Source organism: Ursus maritimus, unplaced genomic scaffold (genome assembly GCF_017311325.1).
Source record: "Ursus maritimus isolate PB19 unplaced genomic scaffold, ASM1731132v1 scaffold_16, whole genome shotgun sequence".
NCBI lineage: Eukaryota > Metazoa > Chordata > Mammalia > Carnivora > Ursidae > Ursus > Ursus maritimus.
The window spans coordinates 10,327,401-10,347,781 of NW_024424008.1; the positions used below are offsets into that span (position 1 = coordinate 10,327,401).

At 47.1% G+C, this 20,381-nt stretch overlaps 1 long non-coding RNA gene across 1 annotated transcript in view; it reads right to left on the reverse strand.

Annotated features, from left to right (window-relative positions):
• Window positions 1-20,381, reverse strand: part of LOC103678063 — a 31,272-nt gene that overhangs the window by 1,343 nt on the left and 9,548 nt on the right. The window lies entirely within an intron of this gene.

The following is a 20,381-nucleotide window of genomic DNA, read 5'->3' on the forward strand; positions in this document are numbered from 1 at the left end:
TCTGGGAAATTCCTATTCATCCTTCAGTACTGGTGTCCTCTATTCAAGAAAGCCTTCCCTGATACCCCTGATTGAGGTAGGGGTTCCATGGGGGTGCCCCAGATTTCCCTTTCCTCTGCCACGGCACGCAGCACCTGGGTGGCTGCTGGGTGGTCACAGTCCCACGCATGATACTCCTGCCTCCAGTGATCCCCCTCCGGCCTACCCATGTGTGGCACCTGCCTCCACTCTCCAAACAAAACCCGACACCCTAAAATGGTCTCCAATGCCTCAGGATACTGCCCGAACTCCTCCTCAGCCTCCAGAGCCTTCCTCATCTGCCCCTGGACACCATCTGGATCTCCTCCCCTGAACGCCATCACCCTGGCACCCCTCACTGCTTGCTGAGTGCACGCTGCTCTCGCACCGGCTGTGTCCTGGGGCATGCTGTTCCCTTTCCTTGAAACACACTTCCTCCTAGACCTGGGAGGAAAGGGCAAAGGGTACCTCCCTTGTCGGCCATCAGCACACCCCACCCACCCTCCTACCCTGCCTCCCACCTCACTGGCCTGAACCAGAGTTAGTTACCCTTTTGCGGGGCTAGTTTTAGGGGTGAAAGGACCATGGTCATTAATGGGTGAGTGGACTCCTCTGTCTCCCAGTAGCCTGGGAAATCCCCGAGGGCCAAGACCATGTCCTGGTCTCCCTCAGCCCCACCCCAGCACCCAGCTCAGGACCTAGGGCACCTCAACACTGGTTGAGAACTGGTGCATAAATGAATCCTCACATGGCGCTTCCTCTTGGTTCAGCACGCTGGGCCTGGGGCAGGGATGAGGCCGAGAAGACCCCGGCCTGCCTTTGGAGGTCATTACATCAGTTCGCTGTTGCTATGTGACAGATTCTTCAAAACGTAGCTGCTTTAAACCACGAACATTTATTGTCTCCAGTTTCTGAGGTCAGGAATTTGGGAGTGGCTTCCCCGAGGGGTTCTGGCTCAGGTGTCTCCTGAGGTTGCAGCCCCACGCTTGGCAGGGGCTGCAGTCCCAGATGACTTGAGTTGGGCTGGAGGATGCACTCCCAAGCTCGCCCATGTGGCGGCCGGCAGGAGACTCTGCCCCCTCTGTGCGGGCCTCTCCATAGGGCTGCCAATGGCATGGCTTCTCCCAGAGCAAGTAAGGAGAAAGAGGGGCCACACTACGTCTTATGAGCTAGCCTCTGTATCACACACCATCAATTCCGCTTTATCGTGTTGGTGAGATGTGAGTCACTACGTCCAGCTCACACTCCATACAAGGGTGTGAATCCCAGGATGTGAGGTCCCTGGGGACCAGCTTGGAGGCTAGCTACCTCCGTGACAGCAGATGAGCCCCCAGAAGCTAGACTGGGCCACACCACGCTGTGTAGTGCTGTGCAAGGCAGCTTGCCCGGCCACAGACAGGGTCCCCAAATGGGTGGGGCACAGCGTGAGCGGAGATCCGGGGAGGGAATGCTGGCCACGACCCCCTGGCCTGGCTGGGATGGAGGCGGAGGTGAGCATGAGATTTGAGGGGGTTTGGATGGGGGAGAGGAGTGGTGAGAGACTTGGGGGCCCAGAGGGCAGAGAATTCTTCCCTTTTCATGGTGACCCTGGAGGCCTCACGTGGAAGAGCACAGTGGCACGAGAAAGGAGGTGAGGGCCTGGTCTCGGAGGAGGAGGGCTGCCCCAGACAGTTGCCCAGTTGGGAACAGTCACACTGGACTTTGAGCAAAACATGTCCCTTTCCCGAGCGATTGCAGGTGTTCGTCTAGTGCTTGGCCTCCCCAGCTAATGTGCTAGAACCGCACATCTAAGGGGTCAGTTATTAACTTAGTACCCCTGACTGACGCTCCTCAGGGCCCCCGGAGCCTCAGGGGCCTCGCGTGGTGCGGGAGAACAGCTCCCTGACCCCAGCATGCACACAGCGAGATTCAGATAGCCAGAGGACGACAGGATTTGTCAGACGTGGTAGACGGGGTCAGAGGCCCTCAAGTGTGGGGTGCGCTTTACTCTTCCAGAAATCATGCTGCCCTTTGGCCTGGGGAGAAGTTCTCAGATGGCATTACCCACAGGGATCAAAGGGCCCATGGGGCCCAGCCTATGTGACACCGCTTTATGGTGCCGGGTGGGACAGGGGTCAGCCAGCACAGCACTGCTGGCAGCCATGTGGCACGGGCCAATCGCTGGCCTCACAAGGGAGCTGATCGCGCTTGGCGAGGGTTCTGGAGGAGGGTAACCCGGGGAGGATAGAAACTGTTGAGCGAGCAGAGGTAGGGAGGGGAGACGGGGTGGGGCACAGACTCGTGATGGCACTACTGTGATTCAGTGGTCAAGAGTGAGGTTTAGGGAATAGGAGGCTGGAAGGCCAGGCCTTTGTTCAGCAAACTTTGAGACCGAGTGGTGAACAAGGCAGCCAGGGTCCCTGACTTTGCCTTGCCTACTGTCTGGGGGAACTCAGATGTCCGGTCAGGGAGTCAGGAATTTCTCCCCGAGGTAGGGAGGAGCCCTGGAAGGTCCTTGAGCTGGAGCGGGGCAGGGGCAGGACCAGATGGGCGGTGGATGCCTTGGGCTGAATTGGGCATCTGTCTTAATGACCCCACGTAAGGGCAGAGCCAGCACCGAGCCACTTACTGAGAACCTAGTCTACCCCGGTTCCTTCTGGGATGCTTTACAGGCGTTATCTCAACCACACCGGCAGCGACACCCACTCTTTGTAATAAATGAGGTTTGTGTGTCAGAGAGGGGTAAGGACTTTCTGGAATCCTGGTCTCGATAGGAGGGCTGCCTGCTCAGACACCTATTCTCTGCTGCTCCCACTCAGCCCAGTTCTAGCCTCCACCTGGGCAGAACCGCACAAAGGAAGCGGCTGGGGCTGAGGACCCGCAGGGTGCGTGCAGCCCCCCACCCGCCTGCTTGGCCCCGCCACACCCCTCCCTGCGCCACATGCCCCCGCCCCGCACCACGTGCCTCCTTGAGGCTTGATTTCATCACCTGCCAATGCTTCACCCATAAGCCAGCATTCAACATATGCCAGTTCTTCCTCACCCCTACCCTTTGTGAATGCCAGAAAATGGATTTTGAAAGACCTGGGAGAGTTTGTGGATCACAAAGGTTTGGGCTTTTCTTAGACTAGAACTCTCCCCCTCACTCCTTGCCAGAAAACCTTTAAGCAGCGCAAGGGGCGCCCTGTACACCCAGTTACATCTTTGGTGAGGGAATGGATGGAACTGGACGGGCAGCAGACTCTTTCTAGTAACCCCTTTTAAAGGGGCCCTGAAAAGGACAAAACCAGCAATAAATCTGGCCCTATCAATGCAATGCCAATGATTAGGATCAAAAGGGGCCTCCCCTTGGGGCGCCTGGCTGGCACAGCGGTTAAGCATCTGCCTTCGGCTCAGGGCGTGATCCCGGCATTATGGGATCGAGCCCCACATCAGGCTCCTCCGCTATGAGCCTGCTTCTTCCTCTCCCACTCCCCCTGCTTGTGTTCCCTCTCTCGCTGGCTGGCTCTATCTCTGTCAAATAAATAAATAAAATCTTTAAAAAAAAAGGGGGGCCTCCCCTTTAAAAAAAGGCAACAATTGTCAGAAGCTGGCATTTGGGTATGCCCTAGGTCAATGCTCCTCAAAACGTCTGCGGTGTAGGACCGGATTCGTGTGTGGGGGGGTGGGGTGGGGGGGGTGTCTCTAATCCATCTTGGACCTATTCATTTGTAAAATACAATATAAATTACCAGAAAACTGAAATATGAAAACCAAGACCACCATAATACTAGTCCAAGTTTTTATTCTTACTTTCAACAGACATAAAATTCCTCTGCCTCCTTGCTCTAAAGTTTCTGAGCAGGTATTCTCCAGTTCTATACCTAACGTGGTCAGGAACCGGTAACAAGCAGTTAATGGACACCCTCCAGCCCCCAGACCACACTAGGGCAGCACTGCCTTCGACCTCACTTGGGGGGGTGGCGCTAATTACTGCTACTGTCAGATTGCTGTGGTTAAGCCCCACGAAGCTAAGTGAACTGCAAATGCTCTACAAGATGGGGGGGCTGTGGTCTCAGCCCCTTCTGTGCGGATAAGCTGAGGGGGCTCTGGGGAGGGAAGGACTTGACTGAAGGCACAGAGCTAGAAAGAGTCCAATGTGGGACCGCTCTTCACCCTCATCCAATGCTCTTTCCACTCTGTCTGGGGCAGTGGATCCCGGAAAACACCTCCAGATGCACCTTCAAGGAAGGACACGTTGCGCCAGGTGCAGAGAGCTGCTCCTGCCGGGGCTCTGAGCCGATGACTGATCCGGATGGGACAGAAAGGCTTGACCACTTCAGCCCAGATCAGGACAGCACTGATGGGCCACCTCTGTCCAGCTTCTCCCTCTGCACAATTCCCTGGCCTTCCCTCCCTTCGGTAAGTGTTGAGCCCAAGGGCTCTCCCTATTAAACATCCCGCAGGCTAGACGTGCTTTCAGAATTCACTTGCTGGAGAACCGAACCCGTGACATCACGCATATATGAAGAGTTAAATCTCAATACGAGGCTCAGAGAGACTAACTTGTCCAAAGTCACACCAGTCTTTAAATGGTTTCTAAGTTTTTGGAGTCAGGATTTAAACTCAGATCGGAGGGCAAAGCCAGTGCTTTTTGCCTTATGTGTGAGACGTCCTAACTACCAGCTTGGGAAACGAAGGGAAGGATCAGAAAAATTGTATTTAAGTTGTGAAATATAAGGTAACTGTATTCCAAATGGCACACCACTTTGGAAGACATTTTGGCATTTTTTTAAATAAAGTTAAATATAAGCTTCCTACACAGCACGACAGCCATGCTCCTAGCTATTTACCCAACTGATCTGAAAGTGAGTCCACACAAAAACCCACACACCAATGTTACAGCGGCTTTCTTCATAATCAGCAAAAACTGGAAGCCACCAAGATACCCTTCAGGGAATAGAAACCACACACCGCGGTACCTTCAGGACAGTGGGACCCTACTCTGAAATAAAGGGAACGAGCTATTAATTCACGCAGCAACATTGAATCTTAGATGCGTTTTGTTAAGTGAAAGAAGCTAGAGTAAAAAGGCTATTTGATTCCATTTATATGATATTCTGGAAAATGATAAACTGTAGGAATGGAAAGCATATCAGCAGTTGCCAGGGAGTTAGAAAGGGTGAGCCTTTGGCTAAGAGAAGCATAGGGGCTCCTTTAAGTTGGTGGAAAGAATCTGTATGGTATTGAACTGGTATATAAATGACACTGTGCGTCTGTCAAGACCTACAAAGAGTGAACCTTAATGTATAGAAATTAAATTTGAGAAAACCAACCAAGAAGCCTGGGGATTCCAAGATGGAATGCGGACTTGTGACAAAAAAATTTTAAAACCGTATTACAACTGTATGAGAAAACCTCACTGCAGGGGGTAGGGGGAAAGAGCTGCCCTAAGGAACTTTGGAAAACTGGGAACACTAAGTATTGACTGGGAACACTAAGACTAATGCTAAAATAAATTGTACTGTAGTTAAATTTGAATTTCTCATGGGGTGTGGTTTCACAATTTGGAAATGGCTGCATTGTATACTGGGAGTGCACAGATAGGCAAGTGGATGGTGGGAGCCAGTTTCTCACCGTTGGAGAGGGAGGTTACAGATAAGCGAGGGAGCAAGGCTAGAATGATCCATGCCTAAGAGGTTACAGTGGGAGATGTCAGTAGGAATTGATGTTGTTTGATATACAGATGGACAGATACAGAAATCGTTGTGAGTAGGTATGTATGCATGGGTTAGCTTACATACATGTATTTCCTAGCTCCTAGCTCTGTCTTCCAAAAGAGCCTAGAAGAATGTCACCCCAGTAGCATTCTTGGGCAGGGAAAAGAGAGCCTGAAGCATCTTGTAGTGCCAGAAAGTAAAGAAGTACTCAAAAAACAAAATGATGGGAGCATTTCAAAGGAACGCAGGAGCCAGATTGAAAGAGCTCCCAAGGGCCACGGCTGGAACAATTTGAGCAACAGAGCAAATAATGGTACTTGGATTATAATCTAGAGTATAAAATACACGTCCGTGAGTACATACTGATATAAATAAATGATTGAATAGTAATAAGTAAGTGGGGGAGAAGAGTGACATTTCTCTTACAGAAGAATCCCAAAAAATGGATGGAGATAGTCTGCCCTCCTACTTGAATTGGGGTACGCTTAGTGGCTTGCTTCCGAGAGTAGAGTGAGGGAAGAGTTGGGCACAGGAGAGGGACGGTGTGTGACTTTACCACGGAAACATCACATCAGCCAGGGGATCAGGGTCAACATGAGTGGTAAGTGATGTTGACAGTATGCGCCTTCGATACGATGTGATGAGAAGGGCATCTCATGTCTGCGGTCTTCCTCCCCAAACCCCATCACCCCAATCTGACTAGGACAGAAACATCAGATACATCCAAATGGAGTAACCTTCTACAAGATACCTGGCTAGTACTCCTCCGAAGTGAGTCATCAAAAAAACCAGGAAAGTCTGAGAAACAGTCACAGGCCAGAGGAAGCTAAGAACACACGACAGCTGCATGTATTGTGGTATCTTGGCTAGGACCCCAGAACAGATAAAGATCATTAGGAAAAGTCAGTGAAATCTATTTTTTTTTTCAGATTTTATTTATTTATTTGACAGAGAGAGAGCACGCACAAGCAAGGGGAGCGCCAGGCAGGGGGAGCGCCAGGCAGAGGGAGAGGGAGAAGCAAGCTCCCCACTGAGCAGAGAGCCTGACATGGGGCTCGATCCCCTGACTCGGGGCTCGATCCCAGGACTATGGAATCATGACCTGAGCCAAAGGCAGACGCTTAACCGACCGAGCCACCCAGGGGCCCCCAATCCAGTGAAATTTAAATAGAGTTGTGGATTCTAACTAATACTAATGTTGGCTCTTTGTGACAAATGTACCACAGTAAAGTAAGACGCTAACTGGGGAGGAACCTGGGGGAGGGGTACGTAAGTACTTTCTCATGGTCTTTGCAGCTATTCTGTAAATCTAAAATTATCCTAAGACTTAAAAGTTTATTTTACTTTATTTATTTTTTTTAAAGATTTTATTTATTTATTCGACAGAGATAGAGACAGCCAGCGAGAAAGGGAACACAAGCAGGGGGAATGGGAGAGGAAGAAGCAGGCTCATAGTGGAGGAGCCCAATGTGGGGCTCGATCCCGGAACGCCGGGATCATGCCCTGAGCCGAAGGCAGATGCTCAACCGCTGTGCCACCCAGGCACCCCAAAAGTTTATTTTACTTTAAATAATTAATTTAGAAAAATCGCTGTGGGGTGCCTTATTAGTTTTCTGAAACTGTTATAGCAACGCCCCCCAAATGTGGTCACAAGACAACGGAAGTGTACTCTCTCACAGTTCTGGAAGCTGGACATCTGAAATCAGTTGCACTGGTGTCAGCTTTAGAAGCCGTTCACAGGGCTGTGCTCCCTCCAGAGACCCTAGGGGAGAATCCGTTTCCTTGTCTTTTCCAGCTTCTACATTTCTTGGCTCCTGGGCTCTTCCTCCATCTCCAAAGCCAGTAGATTAGCATCTTGCAGTCCTGCTCTATTCATTGTCACATCACCCTCTGCCTCCGTATCTACTAGAATCTCTCTGTGTCTTTCTTATAAAGATACATGTGATTATGCTCAGAGCCCCTCCGGATAATCTAGGATAATCTTCTTATCTCAGGATCCATAATTTAATCACACCTGCAAAGATCCTTTTTTTCCCCCCCATGTAAGGTAATATTCACAGGTTGTAGGGACCAGGAGCAGGAGGATGTCTTTCATGAGGCCATATTTTAACCGATTAGAGACGCCAAGCAAATTATGTGTTCTCTCCAAGCCTCAGGTTCCTCATCCAGAAGTGATGTATAAATGTATGTAAATGAGGAGACCTGATCTGCCCCCAGACTGCTCCCTGCAGAAGGCAGGAGTCTGAGGAGCGTCTCGTCGTGGGCAGAGGAATCCTGACACTGCTCCTTCCCCATGGGCCCCGCTCCCCCCAAGTTAGTGGGATCCACGGCCAGGACATGGTGGTGTAGGGAAAGGAAATGCACCTGGGAATCCTAAGACTTGGGTCCAAATCTCAACTGTCAGCAACTTGCACTGTGACCTCAAACGAGTCACTTTCCATATTTAAGATATACTGCAACGCCATGAAACATGGAGTTAGTCCTGCCTGGGAGAGGGCTAGAGAGGGACATTGGGTCCCTCTTGCCCTGAGATGTGACAATTACAGATGTTCATACTGCCTATTGGCTGAAGGATCTCAGTCCCTCCTATTAACAAGGGTACCAAAAGGGAGCAATGGCCCCTCCTCACAGGAGCGGCAGTCATGGGGAAGTTGAGGCTCTGTGATTTGTTGGGCGGTGGAGGGGACAGAGGAGCCTCCTTTGCTTCTCACTGGCTTGTACCCGGGCCCCATGAGTCTAGACAAGAGGTCAACAAACTGCAACCTGTCTTTAAATGACCCATGAGCTGAGAGTGATTTCTACCGATGACCATTTGCAGTCAGTTTGACGGTAGGAAACACTAACTTTGAGCCCCACCGAAGTAAAACGTCATCCTCCAAAAAATTCCATTCTTCTCATTAGTAGACCTGCGTTACAAAAAAAATTGTGCTCTATTATTTACTTGGACTTTTGTCAATTAATATGTTGTGCAAATTTGTTTCCTACATAATTCCCTTGATTTGTTTCTTGACCTGCGAATCTTCTCCCAGCCCCCACTTAATCAGTTGCCCTACGTCCCATCTCAAATCTGTCTTAAGCCGTCCCCAGATCCACCTTGCCCTTTGGAGCCTGAAAGATCTTCCCAGTGTAGCTCTGACACAACTATTGCCCCTGGCTAAAATTTCCCAATGGCTTCTCCATGCCCTCTGGATGCTTCCTTGGGCTCCTGCCTTCCTTCTGACCTACTCTAACCCTCCTCCAGCCTTGCTGAACATCTCACAGCTCCCTAGGGCACCTTGCTTCCCTTAGTGCCAGCATTTTGCGCAAGCTGTTGCCTCTGCCTAAAAAGCCTTTACCCTACTTCCTTCCACCCATAACGAGTTCCTCTTGATCTTTTAAGAGTCGTTTTAGACATCCTCTCCCTCGGAAAGCCTTCCCCGATCCCACTCCCTCCAGGCTATTAGGTATCTCCTCTGGGCTTCCTCAGTCCCCTGTTTCCTTCCAGCCCAGCACGGATCACACTTTTTAAATGCTGGGACCTCCACCAGACTGGGAGCCCCTCAGAGCTGGGGTCAGTCTGATTCTGCACTGATGGCCTTGCTTTTCAACGGCAATATTCCTGCTGGTTCCTGCCACTTGAGGAGGAAGCAGGCTACATGTCAGGAGCCCCAGTTAATCTCCTTCCCTGGACCACAGATCACTACCCGTACAACAGGGGCAGGAGGCCTCTGACCCACTGATGGACAAAGGCCTGGGTCGAAGGTGGGAGTGGAAACTTGGGGACAAGGAGGGGCAGGGGAGGCAGCAGCTAAGCTTCCAGACACTTTTATCAGTCTTCTACAAGTAACCCAGACAGACATGAGCCTGGGGTCTGGGACTGGTGTGATCCGGGCCGTTGTAGCCAAAGGTCAGTCTTCAGTGGCCAGCTGCAACTGGCCTGGCTCTGGGGCCTCCCCATCCAGGGAAGAGAACCCTGAAAACCAGGAAGAGAAAGGGCAGGGCTGGCCTTGCTTCCAGTGCAAGCTCAGGAATATGTGTGTACAAGTGAGTGTGAATGTCTACGGATATGTCTCTGCAAGAGTACCCATGTACGTACATGGGCTGGTGTGAAAGTGTGTGCACACTTGTGCGAGAGTCCATGTGCGCATGTCCGTGTGCCTCAGGGCCTTTGCTTCCATGCGCATTCACACAGGTGTGTTCCCGTGCCCCATGTGTCCGAGAGTGCGGGACTGTGGGCATGGGTAAAGGCAGGAGTTGAGCGGGTCGAGAAGTGTTAAGCCCTCTTAGCCCTGTCAGCCTGTGACATCTGGTTCTTTGAGGCTCCCCGGTACCTCATGCCAAAACTCCCACTCAAGCAACGGGCTTCAGGCTCTCAGTCTATCTCATCCGTCTGGTGCTGTTGGGAAAGACCCAGAATCTGAAATGTTAGGATAAATCCTGAGCGCTGTCAGCGCTCCACCAGAGTCCTTTTGTTCATCGTCGTGGGCCCCAGTCTATGTGTCTGTCAACTTCTCCTTCTAACCACCTGCCCTGCAGCTCTCTTGGGCGCTGCTGGGACTACTCTTCCCCACGTGCACGTATGGAAAACACCTGGGAGCCTGTGCCTCCCCAGCCACCCCGCCCCATCCCAGGTGCCCCTTGGCCCAGGCCAGTCAGTGCAACTCTGAGCTGGAGCTCCCTCGGGGGCATTTTCGCAGGGTCCAGCCATGCTTGCTCCGAGTTTGGAATCACACCCTGTTCTGCTTCTTCCCCTTCCTTAGCCTACTGCCCGATTCCCGCTCCAGTTTCTCCAGAGGGCATTTCTTCAATAAACCAGTCTCACAGGGGCTCCTCTTCTCAAGGTCTGCTTCTAAGGAGCCCGACCTAAAACAGGGGAGGGGGGGCGTCTGGGTGGCTCAGTCGTTAAGCGTCTGCCTTCGGCTCAGGACGTGATCCTGGAGTCCTGAGATCGAGCCCGCGCTGGGCTCCCTGCTCCGCTGGGAGCCTGCTTCTTCCTCTCCCACTCCCCCTGCTTGTGTTCCCTCTCTCGCTGGCTGTCTCGCTCTCTGTCAAATAAATAAATAAAATCTTTAAACAAACAAAAATCTTTCTTTAAAACAAAAAACAAAACAGGGAGAGGGGCTTAGAAACCACTTAGCCCAACTCTCTCCCCCAGCCAGCTGAACAAAGGGTGTTGAGGCCTGGAGAAGGGACATGTGTCTCCAGAGGCTCCCCCTCTGGCCTGCTGTACTCCTGCCCTTCTTCTCTGCAGCCCCACCTCGCCACCACCCTCCCCAGCTCCTCTGTGGGCCCCCGGCCTCTCTGCAAACAGCCAACAGCCCCGGGTTAGGAAGGTTTCTTTGTCCTGCTTGGGAACCCCATTCCCGAGAGCATCCCCTTAAACCATCATCTCTTCTTGGAAAAGAAAGTACCCAGAGTCAGAAAGCAGGAAAAAAGAAATCTTCCAAGGCGGAAGCCAGCCAGGCAAAAACGGCTCTGCCAACACCACTCACCACACTGCCCCCAAGAGTGCACAGCTAGGAGGAGATGGGGTCCCGGGGACAAAATCGAGATCTTCTCGTTCTCAGATGAGGCCTCATTTGTAGAAAGGCACCATTCTGGGTACTGGAAGACCTGGATCCCAACGGCAGCTCTGCCAGTGTCTGGCAGAGTGACTTTAAGGCGGTCCACTGACTTTAAGGGACGCCATTTCCCCATCTGTGGAAGGCCAGCTATGGAGCATGGAGAATCGTGGCATTCAGAGCACAGGTTTCAAGCCTCAAACCCACTTCTTATGCTCATGGCACTCTGAATGAGCCAGTTGCTTACCCCGTCTATGCCTCAGTTTCCTCATTTGTCACTGGAGAGGAGTGCAAGACTGGCCTCACAGTTTGTTGTGAGGATTAAATAGGTTCACACACGGGGAGCACTTGGCAGGTCCCCAGCACACAACGAGCTTTGGGTAGCTGAGGGCTATTGGTGCTCCTGTGACATGCCATCCCAGGGGTATAGAACTGGCTGGGCCCTGTGGCCATACTGACTTGAGACAACTCCCACCCTTTGTCAAAGCCAGAGGACAAGGCACCAAGGAGACACCATCTGGTGCAACAAGAGTTTAAAGAGCTTCCCTCCTCCCTGTCCCACCTGCCCCACCTGCCCCACCTCTAATGCCTTCCCTGGCTTCAGAAAGAAGACCTGGTGCTCCTGGGAGCTCCAGGCCAGGGCTGGGTGCCCAGTGGGTCCTCACAATGGGTGGGCTAATCGAGGGTAAGGACGGGTGTGTGTCTCTGTGTCTGACAGGGTCTGCTGAAGAGCCCAGCCCAACTGCATTTCCTTTCCATTTGGTGAAATGGATAGAAATAATGCAGGCTTAATCTCGTTTTATTTCTCCGGGCTAGAAAATGTATTTTTGTCAACTTTCTTTTCAAGTTTTTTAAATGATGATAAAATATAAGTAACAGAAAATTTACCATCTTAACTTGTTTTCTTTTTTTAACTTAAAACAGACATTTATTCTCTCATAGCTCTGGAAGCCGGAAGTCCAAAGTCAAGTTGTCCACAGTGTTGGTTCCTCCTGGAGGCTCTGAGGGAGCCATCCTAACCATTTTAAACTGTATGGTTCAGTAACATTAGATCTGTTTCCATTTTTGAAACAATCACCAACATCCTCTCCCAGAACTCTTCCATCTTCTAAAACAGAAATTCTATATCCATTACACAGTAACTTCCCAATCCCCCTTCCCCGCTTGTCTTTGTTTGTTTGCTTGTTTGAATCTGTGCATGACTTGGGTTTGGTGGTAGGATCCCTTTAACAAATATTTATTAGTGCTTTCCGGTGTTCCCCGGCACTGTGCTGGGCCTGAAACATGCGAGGAACTCAAGGCTCATCCCCGGCCATGAAGGGTTAGGATTCCATAAGCCTGAACAAAAATGGAAGAGAATTCTTTTCATGTCTTCATTCAAGAGAACTCTTGTGACCCCATCAGGCCCATGGGGTCAGGGAGCTGCAAAGGAGGACACCCAATCCCTGCCCTGGAGATGCTGTCATCTGGCACCAGGGATCAGGAACAGCTCCAACTATTGACCTTCCAGACTTCCCTATTTAGGCCTCTGTGCTTCGATGGATCCTACCTGCCCTCCCACAGAGGGAGGCACAACCTGCTGGGAAAATGCAGGCGAGCAGGCCCCCACTGCCTGGAGTTCATGGAAAAGCACCGAGTCTGGCTCCTGGGTTCCAGCCCATCGCTATCTTGATCTCCCTGGGTGACCTTGGCCGAATCCCTCTTTGGATCTCACTCTGCTAACTATCGAATTAGGATCAACAATCCCTGACACACACCTCCAAAGCAGCCCTTGACGCAGCTAAATGACATCATGAATGTGAGTGAATTTTGATGATTAAAGTGCTCTGTGAACATGAGGGCTCTGATTCCCCATCTTCTGCAATTTGTAGTTTAGAGAAATAGGCATCATGATGTCTGTGGGCTGACAGCTCCAAAGATATCCCTTGATTCCCTCCCTCCCCTGCTCCCTGACACAGATTCAGCTAGTCCCAGCCTGTCAGTTCAGTCTGCACTCTACAGAAGGACACTCGTGTCTGGAGTTGGCCAGGGTCTGAGCAAAGGTCACATAGCAAATGAAGGCCTGCCCTCCCCTTCCCAGGGCAGTTGTTTTATTACCTGGCCTACCTCAGATCCTCTTACCAAAATAAATGAATAAATACTTCATATATCACAAATAGTTAGCAGTAGAAGGAACCTTAGAGATCACGAAGAGTAATAGTAATATTAATAACAATGCTACTTTTAGTATGATAATACTACTGCTACTATTACTATTACTGGTACTACCAATGATGATAGTACCTAATGTTAAATGCCAGACATCATAGAGAGAGATAGGTTTTATTATTAGCCACATTGGAAAGATAAGGTAATGAGGCAGAGAGAGGCTGAGTAACTTGCCTTGGGGTCTCTCTGTTGTATGGTGTGAGGCTGGGATTCAACTCCAGGCCATCTGATCTGCAGCCCCCACCCTTACCCCTTTTCTGTAGGACCGCATTGCCCAGCTGGGGAGACTGAGGGGATTTGTTCAAGGCCACACCTGAGGGGTACTTGCCCCTCAGGCCCGGACATACAGTCCCTGTAGACTTCAAGAATGAGTCCTCCTGAGGCACTGCTCTGCTACTGCTCCAGTTCATGCCTGGAGCTCTTTGGCTTGTTCACCTAGCAAGTCCTCCAAGACAGCACACATAGATGCTGTTACCTTTGGCAGGACACAGAAGAAAGGTGGTGGCTGGTATACAAGTAGGTAAGAAGAAATCAGATAAACTCGTAATGAATCTTCAAGGTCTAGTGTGGCCTAGCAGGTCAGTTGGAAATAACCGAGAGCCTCCAGGACAAGGGCAGTTCAGACTGACTTGCAAGTTTTTCTCCACAGTCCTCCAGCCAACACTTGCAAGAAAGATTCAGTGAGGCACTAGAGAGAACTGCCCTCTGTGGCTCTTAAAAAAACCTTAATCCCTTGTACTATCTCTCTTCTGACTAAGCAAAAGCTTAAGCCTCTAGGGAAGGGACAGAAATCATTTTGTTCCCAGGGTCTAGGTAAAAATACATTGCCTCTAGGCAAAGAGTAGAAGCAAATTCATCTGACTCTTGGAGGAGGGGTAGGAAAAACCTTCTTGTTGCCCCTAGGACACAGGCCAAGATCTACTGGTGTTATAGAAAAGCTAGAAAAACTCCTTTACCCTGGGAGACACAGAAAATGTCTCCAGCCTAGGATCCTGCAATGAAACCAAGCAGAGGTGGGCTCCCGCTGGTCTTTCCCTTACAAGACCAACGGCAGATAGAAGGCAACAGATAGTTGCTATGGGCACGAGGCTCAGGAATGCTGAGATAACCCTCCCCTCCCCCAGACCAAGGTGTACAGGGCCTGCTCAAGACCCAGCTGAACCTGCATAATAGAGAACTCACTGAACCCAACGTGACCCTAGCACAGCAAAACAAGCCAAGAGCAGTGTACCACTTGGGGGGGACAAGGGCATAGAGAGCATTCACCCACCCCCCCCACCCACCCCCCCGGCACTGGAGCACAGAGACTATGGGAAACTGGGAAAGCCTTCATCCACATTTTGAACTATAAAGAAATGAAGAGTCAACCCACAGAACAGGAGAAAATATTCGCAAAGCATATATCTGATAAGAGACTGGTATCCGTAATATATAATATCTATAAAGCACTCTTATAGCTCAGTAAGACAAACCAATTGAAGGACTAAAGGCAAAGGATGTGAATAGACTTTCCTTCAGAGAAGAATAAAGTGGCCAACAAGCATGTGGAAAGATGTTCAATATCCCTCATCATCAGGGAAATGCAAATCAAAACCAAAATGAGGTACCACTTCACACCCACTAGAAGGGCTAAAATCAAAAAGTCAGAAAACAGCCAGTGTTGGTGAGGATATAGAGAGATTGGAGCCCTCAAATACTGCTGGTGGGGATGGAAGATGGTGCGGGCACTCTGCAAAACAGTCTGGTGGTTCTTCAAAAAGTTAAAGTTATTGTTGGACTCAGCAGTTTCACTCCTGGGTATAGACCAAGAGAAAGGAAATCATGTTTACGCAAAAATTTGTACATGAATGTTGATGGTGATAGCAGTATTATCCATAATAGCCAAAGGGTGGAAATAACCCCTACACCCATATCAACTAATGAGTGGATAAACAAAGTGCAGGGCTCATGCAGTGGAATATTATCGACCATAAAAAATACCGATACTGGCACTGGGACTGTCTTAATCCATTCGGGCTGCTACAACAAAATACCGCACTGGCTAACTTATAAACAGCAAGTTTCTTTCTCAGTTCTGGAAGCTGGTCCAAGATTAGGGTGCCTGTGTTGATTGGGTTCCGGTGAGAGCCCCCTTCCAGATTGCAGACCAAAAATAAAATCTTCTAAAAACACATATATATTTAAATAAATAAATAAAAAGAAACCTAGTGTGCCCTCAAAACAATGAAAATAACACCCAAACCCAGCCTAGCTCCTGACTGATTGACTCCAATATCACATTAACTGTCTAAAAGAAAAAGAAGCATGCCCATTTCCAGACATAAATTCTATTTGCCACAGTTTCTTCTCTTTTTCTACACATGATGGTTGTCATTCCATCAAAAAATAGGAGATACTTATTTAAAAAATAGAAAAAAATCCATTATCAAGAAATAAAACACAAAGCAGAACCAGACAGAAAGATGGTGGGAATTAGAAGATGTTGGAACTATACAACAGAGACTTTAAAATAATTATGATTATTAAGTGAAGGATCACGAGGAGACAATAGACAGCCTGCAGAAACAGATGGGGGATTTTAGCACAGAGACAACACTATAAAAAAGAAGAATCAGGGGCACCTGAGTGGCTCAGTCGTTTGCGTGTCAGGCTTTTGGTTTCTGCTCAGATCATGATCTCTGGGATCGAGCTTCATATTGGGCTCCAGGCTCAGTGCAGAGTCTGCTTCTCTCCGTCTCCCTCTGCCCCTCCACCCGTTCACACTCCATTTCTCTGTCTCTAAAATAAATATAACTTTTTTTTTAAAGAAGAATCAAATGAAATGTTAGAAATTAAAAAAATATATATCAGAGATAAAGAACTCTCAGCAAACGGGAAACAACCAGGAAAGAACGAGTGAACTTGAACCCAGGACAGTGGAAATTAATCAAAATGAAACATAAAGAGAAAAAAGGATGTGGGTGGGGAGGGGAGAACACAGTGTCCAAGAACTCTGGGACAATATCAGATGGCCAAAAGATGCCAAATATATATATATATCCAAAAGATATAATTGGAGTCCCAGAAGGAAAAAGGAGAGAAAGGAAGGAAGAGAAAATATTCACAGAGATAATGGCTGAATCTTTTGCAAATTTTTTTTGCAAATGAACGATAACAAATCACAGATGCAGGAATTCCAGAGAATCTCAAGCAGGACAAATATAAAGCACATACACGCCTAGATACACAGCTCCACTACCAAAACCCCAAAATAGAGAGTAAATGTTAAAGGCAGCCAGAGAAAAAATGAAATATTATATAAAAAGGGACAAAAATATTATCACCATGGATTCTTGTCAGAATTTGTGCAAGCAAGTCAGAAGACAATGGAGTGACATCTTCATTTTTTGAAAAGATTTTATGTATTTATTAGAGAGAGAGAGCACAGAGGGAAAGGGAGAAATAGGCTCCCTGCTCAGCAGGGAGCTGGACGTGGGACTCGATCCCAGACCCCAGGATCATGACATGAGCTGAAGGCAGACACTAACCAACTGAGCCACCCAGGCACCCCTGGAGTGACATGTTTATAGTGCTGAAGGGAAGAGCCGTCAACCTAGAATTCTATTCCAATGAAAATACCTTTTAAAGTGAAGGTAAGGGTGCCTGGGTTGCTCAGTCGGTTGGGCACCTGCCTTCAGCTCAGGTCATGATCCCAGAGTTCTGGGATCGAGCCCAGGGGTGGGCTCCCTCTGCTCGTCCCCTGCTCGTGCTTGCTCTCTCTCACTCTGTCTTTCAAATGGAAAAATAAAATCCTAAAAAAAGAATAAAAAAAATAAAATAAAAGTGAAGGTAAAATAAAGACTCTTTAAAGACAAAGACTGAGAGACAACATTGCAGACCTGCACAACAAGCAACATCGAAGGAAATTCTTTAGGTGGAGTGCCTTCAACAGCAGATGGAAACCTGGGTTTACACAATGGAGACTGAAGGAAATTGTAAAACAAAACGACAACAACAGGAAAAAAAACAAAAAAGAAGGTAAGTACAAAAAACCCCCTGTATTCTTATTTTTAATCACTTTAAAAGATAATTGATTATCCAAAGCAAAACGAGTCACAACATATAGTGTGTATAACATCTGTAGAAATAAAATGTATAACAAAAATAGCACACAGAAAAGGAGCGAGGAAATGGAAGTATACTATTATAAGGCTCATTCGCCTGTACACGTAATGATACATTATTCTTCAAAGGTAGATTTTGATTAAGTTCAAGATGTATATTGTGAACCCCAAATTGACCACTAAAAACTTTTTAAAGTGGTATAATCAATAACTCAGTAGTAGAATCTAATGGAATTAAAATACTAAATTAATCCAAAATAAGGCTTGAAAAGAGAAAAAAGATATAGGATCAGATCTCAGAAATAGAAAACTAGTGACGTGGTACATTTAAATCCAGCCATATTGATGATTATATAAATGGTCAATGATCTTGTTTAACACCCAATTAAAAGGCAGAGATTATCAAACAGGCTTTTTCTTTTTTTTAAGACTCAATTATATGCTGTCTGTAAGAACCTCACTTTTATTTATTTATTATTTTAAGAACCTTACCTTATTTATTGATTTTTGAGGATAGTTGACACACACTGTTACTGGAGTTTCAGGCACACCACACAGTGATTGGACAAGTTTATTCACTATGCTCTGCTCACCACAAGTGTAGCTGCCATCTGTCCCCATACAACTCTATTACAATATCACTGACTATATTCCTCATGCTGTGCCTTTTATTCCCATGACTTCTTCATTCCATAACTGGAAACCTGTATCTCCTCCTCCCCTTCACCCATTTTGCCCATCTTCCCACCCTTCTTGCAACCATGTTTGTTCTTTGAATGTATAGCTCTGATTCTGCTTTTTGTTTGTTTATTCCTTTTTTTTTTTTTAGATTCCACGTATGAGTGAAATTATATGGCAGTTGGCTTTCTCAGTCTGACTTATTTTACTTAGTATAATACCCTTTAGGTCCATCCATGTTGCTGCAAATGGCATGATCTCATTCTTTTTTATGGCTGGGTAATAGTCCATTGTTTATATATACCACATTTTCCTTATCCATTTGTTTACCAATGGCCACTTAGGTTGCTTCCATATCTTGGCCACTATTAATGCTGCAATAAACATAGGGTTGTATATATCTTTTCAAATTAGTGTTTTCATATTCTTTGGGTAAACACCCAGTAGTGCAATGATTGGATCATATTGTATTTTTATTTTTAATTTTTTGAGGAACCTCCATACTGTCTTCCACGGGGCTATATCAATTTACATTCCCACCAACAGTATACATGGGTTCCTTTTTCTCCACATCCTCACCGACACTTATTTCTTGTCTCTTTTATTTTAACCATTCTGACAGGTGGAAGGTGATATCTTATTGTGGTTTCTGATTTGCATTTCCCTGTATGTTAAGGACTTTGCTTTAAATATAAAAACATAGAGGTTGAAAAGGGATGGAATAAGTTACACCATGCAAACACTAATCAAACACTAATCAAAAGAAAGTTGGTGGCTATGTTAATATCAGGCAAAGTAGATTTCAGAATAAGGAATATTACCAGAAATAGAGAGTCATATTATATTATGATAAAGGGGCCAATTTGTCAAGAAAACATAATAACCCTAAATAAATAGAGCCTAATAACAGATCTTCAAAATACATGAAGCAAAACCCGATAGAATTGAAAGAAAAAATAGATAAATCCACAAGTATAGTTGGAGACTTCAAATTTCCTCTCCATTCAGTAACTAATAGAACAAGTAGACAGAAAACCACAAGGGGGGGGGGGGCGCCTGGGTGGCACAGCGGTTAAGCGTCTGCCTTCAGCTCAGGGCGTGATCCTGGAGTTCTGGGATCGAGCCCCACCTCAGGCTCCTCCACTAGGAGCCTGCTTCTTCCTCTCCCACTCCCCCTGCTTGTGTTCCCTCTCTCGCTGGCTGTCTCTATCTCTGTCGAATAAATAAATAAAAATCTTTTTAAAAAAAAAAAGAAAAGAAAACCACAAGGGTTTAGAAAACCCAAATAACAATATCAAACAACTTGACCTGACCTTTTCAGAACACTCTACATGGCATTGGCAGAATAAACACTCATTTCCAGTGTACATGAAGGATTTGGGGGGAGAAAATGAGATTTGCCAAGACAGACCCTATTACCATATTCTGCCCCTGAAAAAAACCCTCAACAAATTTAAAAGAATTGAAATCACATGAAGTATGTTTTCCAATAAAAATGGAATCCAATTAATAATCAATAACAAAAAGATATCTGAAAAATTCCCAAATATTTGGAAACAATACATTTCTAAATAAACAGTGGGTCAAGAAGAAAGTACAAAGGAAATTATAAAATATTTTGTACTGAATGAAATGAAAACACAACATATCAAAATTTATGGGATGCAGCTAGAGTAGTTCATAGAGGGAAATTTATAGCATTAAATGCTTATGTTAGAAAACAAGAGAGGCTTGGAATCTATAAGCTTAAGAAAAAGAGAAAAATTATATTCAAAGCAAGCCAAAGGAAGGAAACAATAAAGATAAGAGCAGAAATAAATGAAAACAGAGAAAATATTTGAAACCAAAGATTGTTATTGGAAAAATAAATAAGATTAATAAACCTCTGTCAAACTGGTCAAGAGAAAAAGAAAAAGAAAAAATTGCCAATATTAGGAACGAAAAAGAGACATCACTACAGATCCTGTAGATATTAAAAGGATGATGAGTGAATATTATGAACAACCACCTGCTGATCTATTTGATATCTTAGTTGAAATGTCCTAACGGAGGGGTCTCAGAATGGCCAAGCCATTTCTTTACCCATCTGTGCTTGGCATATCACTGAGGCTTGTGTAGATGAGAAGGGAAGTGCAGATCACAGAATGTCCAAACTG